Raw genomic sequence first — 22,559 nt, forward strand, 5'->3', positions numbered from 1 at the left:
CTATATTCTTTTATGTTTTGTTTTATGCTTACATTTATGATTTTCTATTATTATTTGTAGAGGTACAGGGCTGAATGGGCCCTAGTATCTATTTTTGTAGTGTGTTATTTATTTGTTGTTAATGGGCCTGTTATTTCTGTTTGTAAGCTTACTTCAAGTTTCTGCTTAGTTGGCTGCCCACTCAAGGGCATACTTGTAATTAGCCTAATGAATGAAGATTAACAAAAGGATTAGAGAGGGGAGAGAGGAGATTGTCAAACTCTTCTTCTTCCTCTTCTTTTCTCCATCTTCTGTTGTATTGCTGTCATCGACTTTTGTTCTTCTTTTCTCTCTAATTTTAACCAAGTTTATATCAATTTTAGAGGACTGATTCACATCTTGGTATTAGAGCAGGTTTCTTTCTTCCTTATTTCTGTTTTTCTCTTTTCCCATACACCTATCGATTAGGAGAGTGTATGGATAGATAGGTTCTCTATAGTTCAAAGGATCTTTTGCCTAGTTGGTAAAGGGTTTGGAGAGTTGAAGTCTAGCCAAAAACTACCAAGAAGTGGTGCTGTATTTTTCTACCCAAAACCCTAGCCGATTAGAGAGTTTTGAAGTTATAGGTAAAGGGGAAGTTTTGGGTGTGGCGCTCAGTGCTTGGGAGGTGTATTTTGACTTCTAAAAGGGGGCGGTTCAGTTTTGGAAGAGATTGGGAAGCTCTGGTAGGAGCGCGGTTGTATCTACTCTCTTTCTTCCCGACAGCCGGGCGCAGTGAAACCCTAGTTTTCAAGCATCTGGTGCTGTTTTGACTTAAAGTAAGTTTATAAAGACCAAAATTCTAGTTTTTTGATTTCCGTTTGATTAATGGAGCAATATAGAAGTGAGTTCAAGTAGGTGCCGGTATCCGGGCTTGGCTCAGTAAATTCCGTTTTGATTGGTGTGACCACAATTAAGTTAGATGGAACCACCTACCTTGCTTGGGCACAATCTATATGGATTTATGTCTGTAGTAGAGGAAAATTAAGGTATCTCATAGGCAGTAAGGTGGAACTCGAAGAGACAGACCCTGAATTTGAGAAATGGATGCAGGAGAACTATACAGTCATAAGATGGTTGGTCAACTCTATGCAACCTCATATAAGTCAGCATTATCTTTGGATGTCTTCGGCCAAGGAGATTTGGGATAGTGTTTTGGAAACCTATTCATAGAAGTTGAATGTGCAAGAGCCTACAAGCTGACAAGTGATGTGAACAATCTGAGACAGGGGGAGAAGAGTGTAACAATCTACTACTCTATGCTGAAATCACTATGGCAGGAAATTGATGTTATGGAGACAGTTGTGTGGGAGAGTGCGAAGGATGCATTGTCTTTTAGGATGTTGGTGGAATGAAACAAGGTCTTTGAGTTTCTTATAGGACTCAACCCTGAGTTTGGCATTATTAGGCAGAATATTCTGGCCAAGGATGAGGTAACTCTTGCCCAGGCATATGCTATGGTAAGCAGTGAAGAGAGTAGGCGACAGGTTCAGTTACAGAGTCCACCTACAGATCACTTTGCACATGCTAGAATAAAGCCAAAGCGTCCAATCGAGAAGAAAGAGCTGATATGTGAATATTACAAGAAACCGAGGCATACTAAGGACACTTGTTGGAAGTTTCATCCAGATCTTCTACTAGACAGGTTTAAGAATAACAACAGTTTTAAGAAGACTGGTCAGACAGGAAAGGCTAAGATAGCTAATGTTGCCACGGTACTCGAAAGAGGGAACAAGGAGAGTGAAGAAAAGTCAACCATGGAATAGTTGGCAGCAGTGAAGGCAAATTTTGAAAAGTATAGAAGGTTGTTAAATCATTTGGAAACCATCGTCTCTACATCTCTTTTTAGGCAACACACCGTCATCATCCGCATTTCCTCACTCAGGTATTCGTGCTTCTGCAAACCATGCTTCAGCTTCAGGTAATCATAAACTCCCTTAGATCATTGATTCTAGTGCATCAGACCATATGGACCAACTTGTCTAACCTTTTTTGTTCATACCACCTTTTCTTTGGTAAAGAGAAAATATCTCTTGCTGATGGGTTTCTTGCTCCCATCTCTAGCAAGGGGGATATCAAGACCTCTGACACCCTTATTTTATCCTTTGTTCTTCATGTCCCCAAAATGCAGATCTTTTATCTATTAGCAGCTTAACTAAATCCATGAATTGTAGCATAATCTTCTTTGCTACTCAATTGTGGTTTTCAGGACTTGAAATCTCAAAGGATGATTGGGAGTGGCCATGAGGCGAATGGAATATACTTGTTGGACACACATAATAGGATTCTTGGACCATGTTATGTCATTTTTGGTTTGGTCATTTGTCTTTTTCTGCTTCGAGTCATTTGTTTCCAAATATGTTTAAGAGAGTGTCTTGATCGAGTCTTCATTTTGAGTCTTGTGAACTCGTAAAGCATTATAGACAATCTTATTCAGTAAGCAATAAAAGATCCATTTCTCCTTTTCATATTGTTCACTTTGATGTGTGGGGGCCATATCATTTGCCTACTATGGGGGGTTACAAGTACTTTATCCTTTTTATTGATGATTATTCTCATTACACTTGGATTTATCTCATGAAATCTCGGGATGCACCAACTATTGTGCAAAAATTTATGAACTTATCCTTGCCCAGTTTAGCACCCGGATCAAAATATTCCGTTCTGGTAATGCTAAGGAGTGTTTTGAGAAGAACCTCTCATCCTATCTTGAAAATTTTGGGGTTATTCATCAAAGTTCTTGGCTTCAAAACCCCTTTTAGCCTTCTCTTTTTGGATGAGGATCTCTTCTCTCTTCCTCTCCTTGTTTTTGGGTGCATCTGCTATGTGCATGTTGACAGCCATCAAAGGCACAAATTTGAACCTAAGGCTCGTAAATGTGTTTTTCTAGGATATGCCTCTACATAGAAGGGATATAGTTGTTTTGATCCGGTTAGTGTCACCCACTTTGTATCTCGGGATGTCACATTTGCTGAGTCTACTCCTTTCTTTAGTATTCCTCCTGAGGGGGAGCAATCTGAGGAACCCTTTGCTATGTCTCCAGTAGTTCATCTTCGTGTTCCTTTTGCGTCATCTGATGAGGTGTCCACTTCTCCCATCGGGCCTACGTCCAATATTCCTGCTCCACCTCGTCTTCCTATAATTCCTTCACGTCCTGTTCTCCCAAGGTGGTACCAAAGACACAGATTCAAGAATGGGCAAGTTGTTTTCGCTCTTGCTCCTTCCATCATTACTAAGGTAACTGGTTAGCCTTCATCTGACCCATCTACTTCTTTCCCATATCTCGATCTTCCTATTGCAGTTTGTAAGGGCAAGCAGAAGTGTGCAGCCCATTGTATCTCTGAACACTTGTCCTATAGCCTTCTATCCCCTACCTACTACTCTTTTCTTGCTTCTGTTTTTCTTCCCATGTGATACCTAGGTCTGTACTAGAAGCCCTATCTAAACCTGAATGGAGGGATGCTATCATGGCTGAATTGGATGCTTTGCATAAGAACTATACCTGGGATATTGTGGATTTGCCAGAAGGGAAGGAACCAGTGGCTTGTAAATGGGTATTTGCCATTAAATATTATTCTAATGGCTCTATTGAGAGGTTTAAGGCCAGATTGGTTGGTAAAGGCTACACTCAGATGTATGGCATTGACTATCTTGAGACCTTTGCTCCTATGGCCAAGATGACCTCAATCCGGGTTTTGTTGTCCCTAGTTGCTACTTTTGATTGGCCTTTCCACCAGTTTGATGTTAAAAATGCTTTCTTGAATGGAGACCTACATGAAGAGGTCTATATGCCTTTGCCTCCGGGAGTATATGGAAAGGAAATGCAAGGGAAGGTGTGTAAACAGTAGAAATCCATTAATGGTCTCAAACAGTCTCCTTGGGCCTGGTTTGAGAGATTCAGGGCTGCTCTTGTCTCATTTGGTTACACACAAATTCAATCTGACCATACCTTATTCTTAAAAAGAAGCGACTCTTTGGTGACCTTTCTGATAGTTTATGTTGATGACATTGTGGTCACGGGTAATGACACCCAAGAGGTTAGTAAACTCTAAAAGTTTCTTAACTCTGAATTTGAGATCAAGGATTTAGGAGATCTCAAGTATTTCTTGGGAATTGAAGTTGCTAGATCTAAGGATGGTATCTTCATTTCTCAATGCAAGTATGTCCTTGACCTCCTTGCAAAGACTGGTAAACTTGTTGCTAAACCAACCTCCACTTCTATTGATCCCAATCATAAACTTTCTACTACAGATAGTGAACTTTTATCTGATAGGGGAGTGTTTCAGAGACTGCTTGGGAAGTTGTTATATCTCTACATGACTTGACCGAATATTTCCTATGCAATGAGTGTTATTAGTCATTTTATGCATTCTCCTAGAGATACATATTTAGCTGCTGTAGAAAGAGTTTTGTGTTACGTGAAAGGTACTCCAGGGAAAGGTGTTCTGTTTGCCAAACATGGACACATGAAGCTGTATGCATACACTGATGCTGATTGGGCCAAATGTTTTGATGATAGGAGATCCACCTCGGGTTATTGTTCTTTGGTGGCAGGGAACATTGTTTCATGGAGGAGTAAGAAACAGTTTATAGTTGCCAGATCCTTTGCTGAAGCAGAATACATGGCAATGGCACATGGTGTGTCAGAATTACTGTGGCTGCGATCACTTTTAGAAGAATTGGGGGTTGACTATGAAAAGCCAATGATGCTCTACTGTGACAACCAGACAGCTATCAATATTGCACATAATCCTGTTCAACATGACAGAACTAAGCACATTGAGGTTTATAGACATTTTATACGGGAAAGAGTTTCCTCAGGAGAAATTTGCTTGCCATTTATTGCCTCAGAAGAACAGTTGGTTGATGTTTTGACCAAGGGAGTTCCAAGAGGGAAGCTGACACACTATTATAAGCAAGCTGGGCATGATTGACATCTATGCTCAGCTTGAGGGGGAGTGTAGAGACTAGGACGAATGAGCTAGTATCTATTCTTGTAGTGTGTTATTTATTTGTTGTTAATGGGCTTGTCTTTATTGGCCTGTTATTTCTTTTTGTAAGTTTATTTTAAGTTTCTGCTTAGCTGGCCGCCCACTTAAGGGCGTACTTGTAATTAGCCTAATGAATGAAGATTAACAAAAGGATTAGAGAGGGGAGAGTGGAGATTATTGAACTCTTCTTCTTCCTCTTCTTTTCTCCATCTTCCTTTGTAGTGCTGTCCTCTACTTTTCTTCTTCTTTTCTCTCTTATTTAAACTAAGTTTATATCAGTTTTAGAGGACTGATTCACATCTTTATTGGCCTTTTTTAGTGATTTGCACTCAATTTTATGCATGGTAGTATTGTACATTTTTTTGTTAGGCTCAGTTTTGCCTAAGTATTTTTACTTGAGACTCATGATTTCCATTTTGTCTTGGAGTTGGTGCACGTGCATGTCATAGGGTGTGTTGAGATATGGGCCTATTACTACTATTCTTTCTTTATATGTTTAATTTTTATTTGTTTGATGGATTGACTATGAAATGGGCCTTCTGGGCCACTTTTTATTCTTTATTGCTGCTACCTAACTAGGGGAAAACTTGTCATTTTATTCTTTTAATGACTAAATATAAGAGTTATTAGGGCAGCAGTTGTGCTCCACCATTGCTTCTCCCAATCTGTCTTCTTTCTTTGTTTTCTCATCTTCTGTTCTTGTTTCTTGTTACGTCTTACTTAATTTCTTGTTTATTAAATAAATATATCTTGAATATTATTGCTGTGGTAAATTACAAATTGGTTTCAGAGCAGGTTCCTCTTCTTTTTTCTCTCAATTGGATTCATGTTTCACTAAGATCAACAGTGAGCTCGAGTAATTGAAGAGGTTGGTCATTCTTATTACTACTGCCTGATTTTCTATGGACTGTTGGAGAAGCTTTTAGTTTGATTTGGTGTCTAGGAAGAGTTCCTAGAAATAGACATTGTAAAAACATGAAGAAAATCAGAGATTTCAAACTGGTTTATAATTGGAGACCTTGATAGGTTGTGGTATGGTGCTCAGTGATTGTTTAATCCATTTTACATTACTCTTGAGGTCACCATTTGTTCTCTGTTGTTATTGGTAAGCCTGTTAGAAGCAGATGCACTTTCTCCAGATATTTGGTGCTAGGGTTGGCGGTATCCTAAGAGATAGTAGAGATCCTGGACTGTTGGTTAAGAATAGTTGTTCTAATTGTTTATAGAGTTGATCTTGTCTTTTTTTTTTTTTGGGTTGAAATGTATTCTTTTGGAGGGGATTCCAAGCAGGGTGTAGATCCTTGTCGTAGCCTTGGAAGCTTTGGGTATACCCTAAGCTCACAAATTACTGGTTTACTACAATCAAGTTCAATGGGAATAATTATCTACAATGTACTTATTCTATATGCATGTTTATAGGTGGGCATGGTAAATTGGGATATCTTACCAGCTGAAATAGAGCTAGATCCCAGGATGCTGAGTATGGAATGTGGATATAGGAGAATATTTTGATGAGGTGCTAAGATCCAGTTGTGGTATTTACATGTCAGAGGAATTATGTACTTGATCTCCTTAAGGAGGTCGGTAAATTAGATATAAAGCTTGTTAATACTCGTTTTGAGTTAGGACACAGTTTGTTCTATGGAAGATTTATCGGTAAACCAAGGTATATATCAAAGATTAGTAGGTAAGCTATTCCAACTATGCATTATGTGGCTAGATATTGTTTATGAATTTATGGAGTGTAGTAAGCCAATATATGTGTCCCTTGTACTTTTCATTTTGCAGCAGTGGAGGGGATTTTTCACATACTTGAATGGGTACTCTATTGGAGGAAAATTGTATTCATAACATTCTCACATTTGAGTTGAGGTCTATAAAGATGTAGGTTGGGTTGGATCTCTAGATGACTGAGGATTGACATCAAAGTATTGTGCATTTGTAGGGGGGAATTTGGTGTCATGGAGTAAGAAACAAATAGTTGTTGATTGGTCTAGTGCAGAAGTCAAATGTCGAGCTATATGGCCCTTGGGGCATCTGAAGCAATTTCAATGTGTTCTCTTCTTGATGAGTTATAGATTCATATATAGATTATAGAACGTAGCATGTAGAGGTGGATAGACACTTCTCAATGTATCTTTAAACCCAATCTTTTTAGATTCAAATTCTTTTATGTATCAGTGATTGTTAGTTTTATTAATTATAAACAAAGAATGTGTGTAGAAATACACATGTGCTTGTCAAGCCTTGGCTTCCCTGCTACTTACCCCAAATCACCCTTAAGCAGTCATTGTAGTTGGTTGGCTCTCTTAGCTTGGGTTTCAAATGGTTACCCCGTAATACATGTTTCATGATATTTTTCAGTGTTGAGGCCAAGGTATGAACTAGTTTATGCCTATATTTTAGGAAATATAAATCTTCCCTTCCTAACAAAGGTATTTACTTATCTTCACATGGCTATTATGGGATCTATTGAGATAATTACTTCCTCTCGGAGTTTTGCATTTGCTGCTATGGGTGGATGTGAAAATAAAGGTGTTTGTTGTGATGTTTGAGAAGGTTGGATAGTACTAGGAAAACCTATTGGTTAGGTAGATGGCTTATAATTAGGGAAGGTCATGGAAGTGGTAGACTTGGACCTTAAGTGTACATGTTATGGATTGGATAGTTACATTGTCAACAACTATTTTGATCCACATTGCCACCTATATAGGCCAATCATGGTATGTTGAATGATGAGCGAGTGGGAAGTTCTAACTAGCCTAGTGACTTGTCACCATCTACTCCTATAGGTATTATAGGGAAAGAGACGTATGAGCAACTTGTTAATGCTTCCATCCATCGTAACATTACTACATTGGATGAGTTATGCCTTATCTTACTTCTAAGTCACCTAAATGATTTACTTGGGTCATTGACTCTGGAGATATAGATCAGCAAAGAAATACATTTAATATTTAAGTATTTGAAATTAAGTTACAGGTATATAGATCCCATAAGCACTAGGTTTCAAGTTTCAACAATGCCCAAAATAAGGATGGTTCATCAGCTCCCTGCTTGGCTAACACATCCGCCAACCCATTAGCTTCCCTTTTAACCCATCTAAAAGCAGAGTTAAATTTCTTTGCAAGTTGGTCAATCTATCTGAAAGTAAATCTGAGTTTCCAAGGTGCTGATACAATTTGCTTTGCCCAAGTTATGATAAGAAGGGAAGTGTCCTTCAATTTCCAACTCCCTTGCCCCTAATTCTTCAGCAAACTTCAGTCCTTGCAACAGTGCTTTTGATTCAGCCTGAGTTGAGTCACCAAAAGCAAAGGGTCCTGAGAACAAGGTCATCACTACTCCTTGATCGTTTCGAAAAACTCCCCCTATTCTTGCTCTTCCTGGATTGCCAAATGAACTACTCTTGTGGTTTCCACTCCATACTTATATTTTCTCTATGTGGTTCTGAGAGTGCCACTTCTCTCCAATTTCTTAAGAAGACATCTGTGGAAATATTCTTGAACAATTCCAAGGTTTTAACCCAATGTACTGATCTGATTTTAATGGCTTCAATCACCTCTTCTAAGGATTTACTTTTTCCATTGAAGATCCTCTGATTTCTCTCTTCCCAAATAGACCAAACCACAGTTGCATGTACTACCTTCCGCATACATCTTCCCCTTTTCTTCTGTTGCCTTCGGAAAGTTGGGTTGAAAAGGCTCACTATGTCTTGTGGGGGAGCCCATCTGCAACCAAAGAGAGAACAGAAATAGTCCCAAATACAAGAAACAAAAGAGCAAGAGAGAAGTGAGAAAGGGTTCCATCACAAGCTTTGAATAGAACACAAACAAGAGGAGAAATGCACATGTTTGGCCTTCTTTTCTCTAGCACGTTACAGGTGTTTACCTTCCCTAGGAACATTTCCCAGCAAAGAGCATGTACTTTAGGAAGAATTGGTTTGCACCATATTTCTCATACAGGGAAGTTTACCCCCACACCTTCTGACTGGGCAAGTATGTGGAAGAAAGAAGAACAGGAAAACAAGCCATTTGAAGCCCAAGTCCCTTCTGAAACCTAAGTCCCAATTTATCCGAATTTCTGAGGGTATAGATACCCCAGCTATATTTTCAGCCTTTAGGTTTGACAGAGAGTAAAGGTTAGGGAATTGCAAGCTAAGTGGTTGGTCTCCAAGCCAAAGTTCTTCCCAGAATAAAATCTTGTTCCCACACCCAACATCAAGTCAAATGAAGTTAGTAAATGAAGACAAGATTTCAGAGATTGCTTTGCAAGGGGAATTTGAAGCTGCATTAGCTGCTACTTTTGCATCCTTGCCATTGTCCGCTACACCATGAATGCTTTCAATGACCCTGTGCCACAGTCTATCTTCCTCACAGGGAAACCTCCACAACCATTTTCCTAGTAGAGCTGTATTCCTCTTCACTAAGTTCCCAACCCTTGCCCTCCCTAAATGAAAACTGCTTTATTACAAATAAAAGTTTAGTTTCTTGTACAGTTGCATGTGTCAATGAGTGTGTCTCTGCCAATTGCCCACAATTTAGGGTTTTGAACTTGTCTTGTAGAGACTGTATTAAGTCCTACTCTAGATGAGAATTCAATAAGAAAAAAAAAAACAGGGAATATAAGAGAAAGAAGAGAGAAATCGAAGAGAAGAGAATTCAGAAAAGAGTATGGCTCAATTACACATTGCCGCCCCACTCAGCTATTTATATTAGTAGTTTAAAACATAGTAAACTTACAATATTGCCCCTACTGCTAACATAAATAAACAGCAGCTGAAAAATAACTGAAATAACTAACTTACTGACACTACTAACATGCTAACAGCATCATAAATAAACATATTATTGCTCTACAACTCTACATATGATAATCGTGTAAATGGTTGAAGGCATTCATAATCAGTATGTAGACTAAAAGTTGTGAACCAATAGATAAACTTGGGTGGTTTATCCTGACAAGGTTAACATACTTATGCTGTCTTAAGGGAAGGAGCAGTTTGTCTCAACTGTTAGGGCTACCCTCAAGGCATAAGAATGGGTGTTTATGAAACGCTGAGCTGGACCACTTTCATATAGACTCTTGAACTTGAAGATGGTACTTTGTTGGGTATCAAACTTGTCTGCTATTGATATGTCAAACAGTGAGGTCCTTTTGGGATATAGCAATGGGTTTGGGTATCAAACTTGTCTGCTATTGAAGATGGTATCATATAGACCCTTAAAACTAAACTGGACATGTTTTGTTTAGGACCTACGGGTTTGGGCATTGATAGTGGCAAAGCCCAAACATTGACTGTTATACATTATTGGGTCTATTGTAGGCGCAACTACTTGGCAAAGGGTGTGAATTCGGCCATGTAGGTCCCAATCCCTTTAGGATTAGATCCAAGAGAAATGTGAGACTTCTATATTGGCTCTAATTAAATTCCTATGGATCCCACACCTAACAACTTCACTCTATCACAAAGCTCTATTATTTGTAGAAGGATTCTTGGACTGGTTTGTTAGGAAATAGAAAGTCCTAGTTTGACTATAACTTGCTAGCCTAACTAAAAGTCATGTTTGAATAGGAAAGTTATGGCTGAATTGGGAAAGCTCTTGTAGTCAACTTGTTGCCAATTGGATTTGGAGTTTGACCAAGGATTAAAGAAGCTCTTTGAGTGATGAAAACAAACCCTAGGTCGTCCAACCATCATCAAAGTACCTTTCCCTCAATTTTGCCTTCTAAGAGAAGCAAACTAGTGCTAAAACTTGCCATAATTGGTTTTCAGCAAAAGTTCTTTGGCACTACCATTGAACCAGCCCTATTTCTGCCAAGAATAGTGTTTTGACACCTTGGAAGATGTACAAAAAGTTGCTGATATCATCCTTCACATGAGAGAGCAAATTGCCAGTGCAAGAACAAGGGTTTCCACATGCATCCTCTTGCTGGGTTTGTGCGAGGCTTTGGAGGTTTGGGTATGAACACCGTAATAACTCACTGCACTTGTGGTGGGGCTCTCCTTCAGGTATGAGTGATTTTAGGTCTGAAACACTTTGGTCCTAACCCCTTGTTTCGTCCAATGGTTGGAGAATTTGTTTCTCCTAGTGAAATGTTTCAACATAGTAGTGGTTTTATTGGTTTGTTTTTAAATTGCAAACCATCTACGACCTGATGTGTTTCACCCTTTCCATTGAATTAGCACTTCATGAATATTTTGTAAGGGAGACGATAATCATGTCAAAGGGAGGAATTTTCATGTGCCAATTCTTGTCCTTGTAGTGGATACTGTTGTTTCTCCTATTGTAGTATTTTATCATCTAATGTGTCTAAAAAACTTTGGGTTTACCAAAGGTGACTGTTGAAGGGAGGAATTTTCGTGTATTTCGATTAGCACAAAATATGGAGACAAATTACAAAAATAAATTTGTAATAAAGAAAAATAAACAAGGGAATGAACTCTCTTTGATTTCTGCTCGATGACGTGAGCAACCTTTGATTAACGGTCGAATTTGGTGAAGACGAGGGTCGTCGACGTGTTTCTCGTACTTCTTGAAGTGTAGATGTAGATTTCCTTGATTTTGATGCTTTGGGAGATTAGATTTCTTCACTCCGGGCTTCGCGCTTGATCGACTGTGAAGGATTCTTCTCCAAGAAGGGCCCTTTTGCGGTGACCTGATCTTCTTGGGAGAGCTTGAATCCAAGTGTGTTGTTGAGAATGAAGAAGCTTTTCCCTTCTTTCTTCTCTCTTGATCTTATAGTTGTTGGAGTTTGCAGGAGCTTGTGGTTGCTTGCAATCCTCAAGTGTTGGTGTGTGAGAGCTTCTTGTAATGTGATTCTCCAAAAGGAACCCTCTTTCTTCCTAGGCAAGGCTATTTATAGCCAAGGATTAAGGCTGCCACCTCAGCCCACTTAGCTAACCAATCCATGTGAGTGGGGTGTTGGGTTAGCATTAACTCCTATACATGCACCATTATGTAGGAGTTAGTGGTCTTGCCAATGGGACCATCCTATTACAATAGGAGATGGGCCAGATTGGACCTAATACACTTGGATCCTTAGGCCACCAAGACATATTTTTGTAGACTTGGGCCTTGGGCCCATGGGGCCCATAATAATTCAGAGGTTGTCATGTAAACTAAACCCATTTATTTGGCTTAAAAATTCACACGTCTACAGTGACTTATAATAGCTCGTATTCCAGATCCTCCTCTACCATTAGAGTCTTGTAACTAAGCCCAAGTAACCTCTTGTATTTATTTATTTATTGTTGGTTGTTCCTGATGTTCCTACTAATTTCACTATTGCCTTTGTCCCTTGTGACCTTGATATCCCAATTGCATTATGAAAAAGAAATACAAATTCACTAGGTTTTTTTAATAAGTAATGAGTAAATATCATTAATATAAAAAGATAAAGTACATCCTGGATAGCTGTTAAGGCAACACCTATTAACCGAAGCAGAACAAGAACAAATACAATTTCAAATCTCCATCTCACAATTTTGTAACCCCACCATCTCCCATAACCTTTCTCCTAGATCTTCTCTTAAGCTGAGATAATTCAGTCAATATCACAATCCAATCTGCAACATATTTGCCAACAGCCGCCACCAGTTTGTCCACTTCCATTCCCTGCCTTCAAAGATTCTTCTGTTCCTTTATTTCCATATGTTCCAATAGATGGCAAATGGAGACAGCTCCAGATTATTCTAGCCTCTTTCCTCCCCTGATTCTTGGCTATGTAGAAAAGATTTCAGCAGGTGTCCTTGTGGAATTCCCAACTCCAAAGAGTGCCATGAAGAGTCTCCACAAAAACCCAGAAATTTACATGAAAAGAAGAGATGGAAAACAGATTTCTCATTTTCCTTATATAAAGCACATATTGGCTATGCTGAAACCCCTCGTCTTCAAGTGATCCACTGTCAACATGCAATCCATAGTCACCAGGCAAGCAAAAGCTTCCACCCTGGGGGTACTGGGTTACCCTAGACCCCACCAATTGAGTCAAATTCCATTTGGTTCCTGCACTAGGCTGAATAGCAGGATTTAACAGTAAGTTTTCCATTTGGGCATTCTTTCCACCATAATTCATCCTGGACTGAGCTGTTATCACCCTTTCCAGCTTCCTCCAGCAGATTTAAACACTCTTCTATCTCCCTGTCCAGGAGTGGTCGTCTGAATCTTGGACACCATACTATATATGCTGCCATTTCTTTCATAGCAGTTTGGAATACTCACTTCCGGTTCACACAGTCTGAAAAATCTTGGGCATAGCTCACACAATCTTCCCACCCGACTCCAGACTCCAGTCATTCTTCCAAATTTTTATTCTAGCTCCATTCCTAACTGCAAAGCTTGTTAGACTTCTGAACTCCTGATTAAAGTTCATTATTCCTTTCCATACACTCGCTTCATATGAACAGCTTACTTCCCTTGCTTCCCACCAAAATCCCATTACCCATATTTACTAACCACCACCCTCCTCCATAGAGAGGTCTCCCCCCTACTTAACCTAAATCTCCATATCCATTTCCCAAGTAAGGCTTTGTTAAAAAGTCTCACCCTCGTAAATCCCAAATTCACTTGTTTTGCTCATTCCATTTCCATATATCTTTATTATGATCATTTATCTCTAACATATCGTGTTTTTCTTTCCCCTCTCTCTTGTATTTCTATTTCTACTAGTGTTGTAGAAGCAATCTTTGGTCTTGTAAAGAGCTATAAAACAAGAGATGAATGCCTTGAGAATAATACTTGTTAGTTAGTGGATCTTCTTTAACCCAGGGAACCTATGGGTTGCATGTGGGTGCTGATGGTGAAATATTGGCCAGGGCTGATGGGTTCATTGAGATACAAGACTAGACTTGTGATAATGGATTATACCCAGACATATGGTATGGATTAACTAAGACTTGCTCTAGTAGCAAAAATGAATTCAATCTGGGTTCTCTCTCTCTCTCTCTCAACTTTTTATTATTGGTAATTATTTCACTTGGACGACAAAAATGCTTTCTTAAATGGAGATATACAAGAAGTCTACACTTGTTGATTCCACTTGGTTCTTGTGCTTCATGAAACGAAGGCAAAGTGTGACATGTTAGGGAACCAATTTATGAGCTGGAAGGACCAAGGCCTAGTTTGATTTGTTTAAGAGTGATATCAAAACATTGATTTCCCCCAATTGAGACAACTTATATGAGGATTTTTTTTTTTTTTGAATCAGTTTGGAAGGAGTACAAATACAAACATATAGAGTGCAAAGCCTTGTATTTTCTATTGTTTTGTATGTATTTATACTGTACATATTTGTATTTGTACTCTTTCCAAATTGAGCCTTTGCAACAGAAATTGAAATAAAGGATTTAGCCAATTTGAACTACTTTCATTGTATTTTATCAGTGGCAAGGTTCAAGAACGGAATACCTGTCTCTTGATGCGAATGTTTTGAATCTTTTTAAAGGAAACCGGAAAATGGCTGTTAAACCAAACGATACTTCATTTATTGCAAATCTTCATTTTTCAATTAGGGTGGGCTTCTAAAACACAAGAAAAGGCTTCAATCCAAAGAGTCTTGTACCTACTTCTAACCATTCTTGACATCTTTTACGTCATCAGTGTCATCAGTGTGATCAATCAAATCATGCTCCTCATTTGGAAGCTGCTAAGATGGAGTGGGCCTATTTAAAATGGTTCACCTAGTATGCAAATCTTGGGCAACTAAGAGTTATTTTACTTTTTTGAGAAGTAATCTAGTGTCTTGGAAAAGTAAGAACTAGACACTTGTGGCATGTTCCAGTATTGAAACCAAATCAAGAGCAATGGCTCATTGATTGTCTGAAGTATTTCAGTTGGAAATTCTTATAAGTGACCTTGTGTAAAATTTGATACACGATTAGAACTTCATAGTGATATAATCAAGTAGTCATCAGTGTTGCCAACAGTCCTTTTCTTGACCCGACCAAACATAATAGAGAAACAGTTTTGTCTGAAGATGAGTGAGTGATATTTGAAGATTCTGTTTTGATCCAGAAAACTGACCTTGTTTTAAAGCCAATGAGAAAAAAAGATGTTTTATGCTCTTTCAAGTGCTGGTTTATCATATGTAGCCACATTTAAATGTATTTGATTCCGAGCATAAATGAAAAATACAAAGTAGGAAAATACATCCAGTAGCTGCACATTCAGAACCCCAATTTGAATCTTGTATTTTTATGAAACATAATATCAAAGTGCAAGAGGAAAATATGTTTTCAAACTAGAAATTGAAGTACATATTGCTGGTTTTCCTTTGGAAACAAGAAATACACATTCAGAATCCCTATTTAATCAGTCATTCCGCCAGTTGATGCTTTGTCTTCTCTAGGTAATTGATGAGAATGGTTCGAAATATTGGTATCGGATGGAATATTAGAAAGACAATCTTACATGTCTGTCTGTTGGTAATTTAGTCTGGTTAGCATTTTATTTTGGGGCAATATCAATGATTGGTAGGGCATGATACAGGAAGAACGTTGACCCATTAACAACTACCCCCTCCCCCACCCAGGTGTGAACTTTGGTGAATACAGCTAATTGGTTATTACTTTTATGATACTGGTTAATTCGTTATAGCTTCTTGGTTTTTCTGTTGTCCCGCCTTTCAGGTGTCATAGTTTCCTTTACTTTTCACCTGTAATTTTACGGCTAATAAATAGGATACTAATGCTTTGTCTAAAATGAGATGTGCACTGGCACGGTTATGTCAAATTCTATATTCTTGTTGCTTACCATGTCGTATTGTCATTTGTTCTGAAAATGCAGGTTTTTTTTTTGGAGCTCAAAGGTAAGCGCTGCATTGCATCTGCCGACGGTAGTAATATAAAATGAAGTTTGAATTAATTACCCAAAAAAACACAGTTTGAATTATATTCTGTACTCCATTTCCTATGTAATATATGCATGGACATGTGAACTTGAAGCCTGATAGATCTCCAGTTCAGTTTGACCTGAAGTGTTGTACTGATCTATTACTTCGCAAGGATATTAGCACTCTCCTGTGTTTTGTTTCACTACCTAGTTTTTACATGGTAGGTTTTGCATTCACACTATGTTTTGCTTGATTTTGCTGCCTGTTAATTCCATCGTGGTGAACTAAGAATAAGGTTCATAATATGGTTATCTCCTATTGGGAATGTTGGATATAGACACGGATAAAAGAGGGGAGAGGACCAAGAAATTTTACTTGTACAGGAAGTAGCAAATTTAACCAATCAATAGGCCACTGAGATACAACTTTTGGGACTGTAATTGTTCATGCTATTGTTGCTATGGGAAATGAGTCTCTCTCCTAAAATCAACAATCACAAATGCACCAAGGTCGGTCTGAAGTGTTCAATTGGAGATGCATGATTTTCTTCGTATCACGTTCAATAATGTGAAAGATTCAACTATCTTGCCATCTTCAAGCCTTCAAAGAAGGTCTGTGCTTTAGCCATTTCAGCAAAGAAAGATTCAAAGGGGGTAGCTTGAGTAAAGACGAAGCCACTTTGCTCATCTTGGATGATGACTTGCTCTTGCATGACGAGCACCCGTGGTATCATCCACATTTTACAAACCCATTTGCCAGCTTAGTTCTCCCATATGGGTACTGCAACAAAACTAGTTGGGTCTGCAACAAAACTAGTTGGGCTCGGACATGATTCTAGGTCCATGGGCTTGGTCTCAAGCCCAAATCAGCAAGACCAGCTTGTCTAAGTTCGGCTTGAGATTTCTCAAAAAAGTACGACTCGAGTCCAAACCTGACCCAAGTTTATTTTATATAATAAAAATTCTCTCTCTCTCTCTCTCTCTCTCTCTCTCTCTCTCTCTCTCTCTCTTTTTGTGCTCTTTGAATCGTCCCTTCTACTATTCTACAATTATATTTAGGGTAAAATATAAAAGCCTCCCCTGAAATTTCTAACCATCATAAAAACATCCCCTATAGTTTCATTGTAACAAATAGTTCCCCCGAACTTTTGAGAAACTCAACAAAAACCTCCCTTCGATCACTGACGTAGACATAAAACGTTAACTGGTGCATAATTTTTGTAAGTATCAATTTTACCCTTTTATTACTGATCCAAACGGAAAATGTCACTGACCAGCCATGTGGCAATGGCATTGGCGCCATTGCTTCTGCCGTGATCAAGGCAGGTCTTTGCGTTATTCCTTCTCATTGGCTAGGTCAGACTCAGACCTAGATTTGTTTCTTCCTCGTCGGACCAGCCGGAAAACCTAACCACTTCTTCGTTGGCTTGTCCAAGCCCGAAAAGAAAATGCTCGCCTATCGTCTCTCTGCCATTATAAACGTCGTCAATGATTGCAAGCTTCCTCTTGAACTCCACTGCCGAGAGAACAAATCTACATCCTCGTTTCCTTTCTCACGTCCACACTACCTTGTTTCTCTGTGCATTTGTTTTATTCTCCTGGGTTGAGTAAACATAGGAACTGATGTCTCACCCAACGGCTAACTAGTTGAATCCGTACTCACCCACGCTTTATTACAAGAACACTAAGGAAGGAGAGAAATATGTGAAACACAAACTCCACAAGTTCCTCTGTATGCATCTGCCTGAGGTCATGCTCGCCATAAATAGTTTCTTCTCTTCTACAGACTAAATAGACTAAAGCAGTAAAGCACAAGAACAATTTGATAGTTCATATGAATCAATTTATGTTTTTATTGACTTAAAAGTAATGGGCCTGTATCATTATTGTTTTTCCAACTTTGAAAGATAATGGAGTAAGGAAGATGCTAAAACTGCAACTATGGCTTCAAAGTCCAAACCATATAATTCTTTCCTAGCCACTATCTCAATTCCTTTGAACACTAAAGAGAATTTTGAATGTTTATACAACGCCTAGGTAAGCAGTTTCCTAGGGCCCAAACAGTTTATACAGCTACATCAGATTCATTGTTTGGTGAGTATTGGCGTCTTTGTTCCTGATACAAGTTTTAAGTTTTAGATTTGAAGTCTAGAGTAAAGATGATGCTTTTGTTATAACTTTGCCCTGTGATCTCTAACAAGAGACAAAGAGCCATCTTCTAGTTTGTCAAGTCACCATTTTACTGGGGATATACACCATATCTCGTCTATTTTTTGGGTTTTTTGCTCATAAAATCTCCTTTGCACAGCAAACTAGTCAAATTCATGGTTTCAAAACCGGATTGGACTGAATGGTTGGACCGGAAAAACTGGGAACCGGTGAGGTGACCGGTTCCGTTTTCCCCAAAACTGTTGATTTTGGTCAGCGAACCACTGAACCGAGCAATTAACTGTTCGAACGGTTTTGACCATTTTTTATTTTTTTTGTTAGAACAGATTGAGCGTTTGGTTCGAATGGTCGGACTGTTCGACCTGGTAACTGGACCCCTGACCGATTCAGTCACCAGGTCGGTTTTAAAAACAATGGTTAAATTAGCCATTGGGTTTAGTATTGATTACAATGACTAACTAATCAGTTCCCGTTGACTTTATCAATTATCATCAAAGCCCTAATCGCCTTTTTGAAGTTCCAAAACACATACGAAGCAAAATTGCTAAGCAGCGGTTAGCCTTGAAGAAAGCATAGGCTAACAGATTAAATGGAGATGATGCCAAATGGATTGAAGATTCTGAAATTCTGAAAGTGCAGATGCATGACATCAACGATAAAGGTATTCTGAAATACCTTTTGGACGTCAAATGTTTGGGCTTAAGTGGGAGAAAGAATTCATTCAAATGAAAATGAACGAATTCAGCTAAGGATCTCCTCTTTCATTAGAATGAGAGTGGTTTAATGGCCATGGTTGTTGCTAGCTCATGCTTATTCGTTAGCGGAAATGAGGGAATTGGGAGATGTTGCTCAGGGCAAATTTGGTATTTTATGATTTTTTTTAAATGATGCCTTAAGGGTAATTTTGTAAATGTATACATTTTTCGTCTAGGTCAATGATGAAAGGGAGGTTTTGTTGAGTTTCTTAAAAGTTTAGGGGAGGTATTTATTATAATGAAACTATAGGGGATGTTTTTATGATTGTCAAAAACTTCATTGGAGGTTTTTGTATTTTTAATATAGATTCCCTTCTATAGGATTTAAATTGAATCTGGAGTAGAACCCACTAGGGATAGCTTGTATCTAGATCTAAAGGCATTCTTTTTCAATTTTTATGCACTACACTTGATTTCTCTACTTTTGGGAAAAGATTTGTGAATGTGATTACTGATCTAGTTATTTATTTATTTTTTTTATGTTGAACAGAGGTTTTCAGTGTCCATCAATGTTAAATAGGGATTGCTTTGCTTGCCAATTTCAATTTTCAGGTTGGGCTTTAGGCTTTTATGAGGGTCAAGCAGGCCCAAGTTGATGGCCCGATGGTTGAGCCGATCTGGGCTCGAGCTCAAGCCTAACCATGTTTTGTTAATAAAGAGTGAAATCCTGGGCTAGCCCATGAATAGGTCTACTAGGTACCTAGCCTAAGTCTACTCGACCCAATCAGGTTGGGGACAAAGACTATCTTGACGGGAATGGGTATATATATATATATATATATATATTAAAATTTTTCTTTATTTTGAGTAAATACTTTTTTCCAAAAAGCTTTTAATTAAAAAGATTCAAGGATTTGGGTCCCTGATGGGAAAACCTACCTTAGTCTGGGATTAAGGGTGGAGGTTAACTTTTCTCCCCAACAAGGATTAAGGTTGGGGACGAGGTTGGGGAGTATGGTTCCTACCATTCCTATACTTAAGAATCTAGAACATGTAAATATCATATAATAACATTACTAAACAATATTATCAAAGAATGTTTGAACTTCCAATCTACTAAAAATTATTTACACCACATCAAATTGTCATTAGGTCAGTGAGTTTGATAGATCATTGATAGATCCATCATCCATCTTATAGTTATCTCTTACCATGAAAATCTTTTAGAATATAATTAAAATCTTTTTTTCAAATTGTTGGTGTTTTCCTAAAAAATTAAGAAAGAAATTCATTTTTTACATAAATTATACTTGTATCAATAGGCTTAATAGATCACTAACAGATCAATATTATAGTTCTTTACTAGGACGAAAATCATTTATAGTATATACAAAAATTATTTTTTATATTCTTTGGATTTTTCCTATTTTTTGAAAAAAAAATCCATATATTTAACAAGTTTGCACCACTGGTGTAATTGGGTATACTTTGGTGGTCCAAACTATTGAGAAATAAATTGATCCATCCACAACTTATGTCAAAAAAAAATGTTTTTTCGTAATTTTTTGATAACTTGGAGAAATAAAAATAGAATAACTATTTTAATTAAAATTTATGCATTGCATATGATATGATATGTATCTTATAAATTCTAATGGATCTATTTTTTTTTTAAATTAACATTTATATATTTTTGTGAATTGTTAATTAATGTTTTGGTAAACCCCAAATATTCTCGATGGGGTGGGGGGGATGGCCACCATTAAGTTTTATTAAATTTCAAAAGAAAAAACATAGTGGGGGATACTATGTTCATTAATAATGTTATTATATGATATCTACATTTCATAGATTTTGGTATTCTAATCTATTTTTCATATAAGTTATAGAAGTATGTTTTCTTATCCATTTGTTGATTTTTATTTCAACCTTAGATTTAGTGTTATTAATGTATTTGTCAAAGTTTCTCTAATATATCCGAGTATATTCATATATTTCCACTATATTTATGTATATTGAAAACGTTTTGTGATACATATCCATTCGCAATCGCAACAGTACAATATACAATACTAAGATTTTGAACCTTGAGTGGACCAAAAAGGGTAGTTGAGTGATAAGTCATCTAGTTATATATACTTGGTAAGGTTTTAGTTACAAAGTTCATCGAGTAAAAGTAGATCCATTTATATTTAAACATATCCCATATAGATATTTGTGAGATAAAAGGGTTGGATTTGGTTTGACCTTATATCAAATGGACTAGACATGGGTCCTATTTATGGATTCACTTAAATACGAATCCAGATTTGTTTAGGTAGCAAGGCTAAGAGGCTAAGATGGTGTTTGATAATACTTTTTAGACATTCAAAGTCTAAAAATGTTGCTTTTCAGATGTCAGATGTGTTTGGAAGTGTATCTAAATTTGGGTCTGAAAATCATTTTCACATTTGAAATAATAAAACATGGGTCAGGCACGTCCAGATGCATTTTAGACCTAGCCAAAATTCCCAAATACCCTTGAACTCTCGCCTCTCTCTCCTTCTCTCTCTCTCTCTCTCTCCTTTTTTCTTCTTCTTCTCTCGCCACTGCAACTCCTCCGACAAACTAGTGTCGACGGGTTCTAACCTTCTCTCTCTCTCTCTCTCTCTCTCTCTCTCTCTTCTTCTTCTTCTTCTTCTTCTTCTTCTTCTTCTTTTCCTCCTCTCGCTGTTGCAACCGAATAGTCTAATTTAGGGGTAAAATAGTAAAATTAGTGAATTTCATATGTTGAAGGTTTGATCCAACACAAACAACCTTCTTTATTCATAGCTTCTAAAAAGTCAAAAAACAACTATCTCTTTTCAGATTTCAGACCCCTTTAATATCTTTTTAACTTTTCAGATTTATCAAATGCCACCTAAAACTTCATACATCTCGACTCAAACTTTGTTGAATGTCAAAATTCATTTATAACATTGTTTTGTATCATGTGTTTATACTAATATAAAGTTGATGCTTACCTTGATTTCTGTGTAAGGTCATAAAAGTTAAATTTGATTATTTAAAATAAATTTAGGGTATGTTTGATTATCAGGAATAGGGACGCAAATGGATTGGGTCGGATTAGAATCAAGGTATATCCAAATCCAATCTAATATTACGAACAATAGATCCGATTTGATATGAAGATCCGATCTCACAAACATTGATTTGAATTCTAATCCAATGAGAAAGTTGGATATTTGGATCTGATCCAATCTGATTTAATTTAAAAAAATTATTAAAAGAAAAATAAAATATAACAATTTAAATAAAAAACAAAAAAAATACAAGTATCTTTTCAACTATTTTCATCATATATACATATTTTTTATAAAAATAAACAAATAATATAATAAATTTACAAAAATACAATATAAATAAATAAATAACACACACATAGGACCGAATTCTCTAGGATGAGTGATCCAAATTCAACCCAAGTTCTAATTAAAACCTATTATCTAATCCGATCTGAAAATATGAAATGGGGATATCCGAATCCAACAAAATAGAATCAGACTTTGGATCGGATTGAATCATGATTCCATCCCAACTGATTCTAAATACGGGAATATACCATTCCGGTTTTGATTTTGATTCCGATTTCAATTCTAATTTCAACTGCACACCCTTATGTCTTTATCTTTTAATTGCACACGTGCTATGCCTTTAAACTAGTTTTTAATAATTAAAAAAAGCATCAAAATGAGGCTACTCAAACTTGCCACAACCATTTCATGCCTTTTTTTAATAGAAAACTTCCTTACTGATATATTTTTATGAGGAAACTGTGATTCTGATCATACGGGACAATTTAGGAAAAGCTTAGGGTT

General features: G+C 37.4%; 1 protein-coding gene across 4 annotated transcripts in view; it reads left to right on the top strand.

Moving 5' to 3' along the window:
- The window catches only part of ARF8 (auxin response factor 8), a 38,814-nt gene extending 22,773 nt beyond the window's left edge, over positions 1 to 16,041 (top strand). For all 4 annotated transcript variants that reach the window (XM_010252293.3, XM_010252311.2, XM_088900242.1 and 1 more), the window contains exon 15: positions 15,794 to 16,041. The gene's annotated coding sequence lies outside the window, so the exon portion shown is untranslated. The remainder of the gene's footprint in view (positions 1 to 15,793) is intronic.
- The last annotated feature ends 6,518 nt before the right edge of the window (positions 16,042 to 22,559 follow it).

Source organism: Nelumbo nucifera, chromosome 3 (assembly GCF_055504915.1).
Source record: "Nelumbo nucifera cultivar China Antique chromosome 3, China Antique-T2T, whole genome shotgun sequence".
Lineage (NCBI taxonomy): Eukaryota > Viridiplantae > Streptophyta > Magnoliopsida > Proteales > Nelumbonaceae > Nelumbo > Nelumbo nucifera.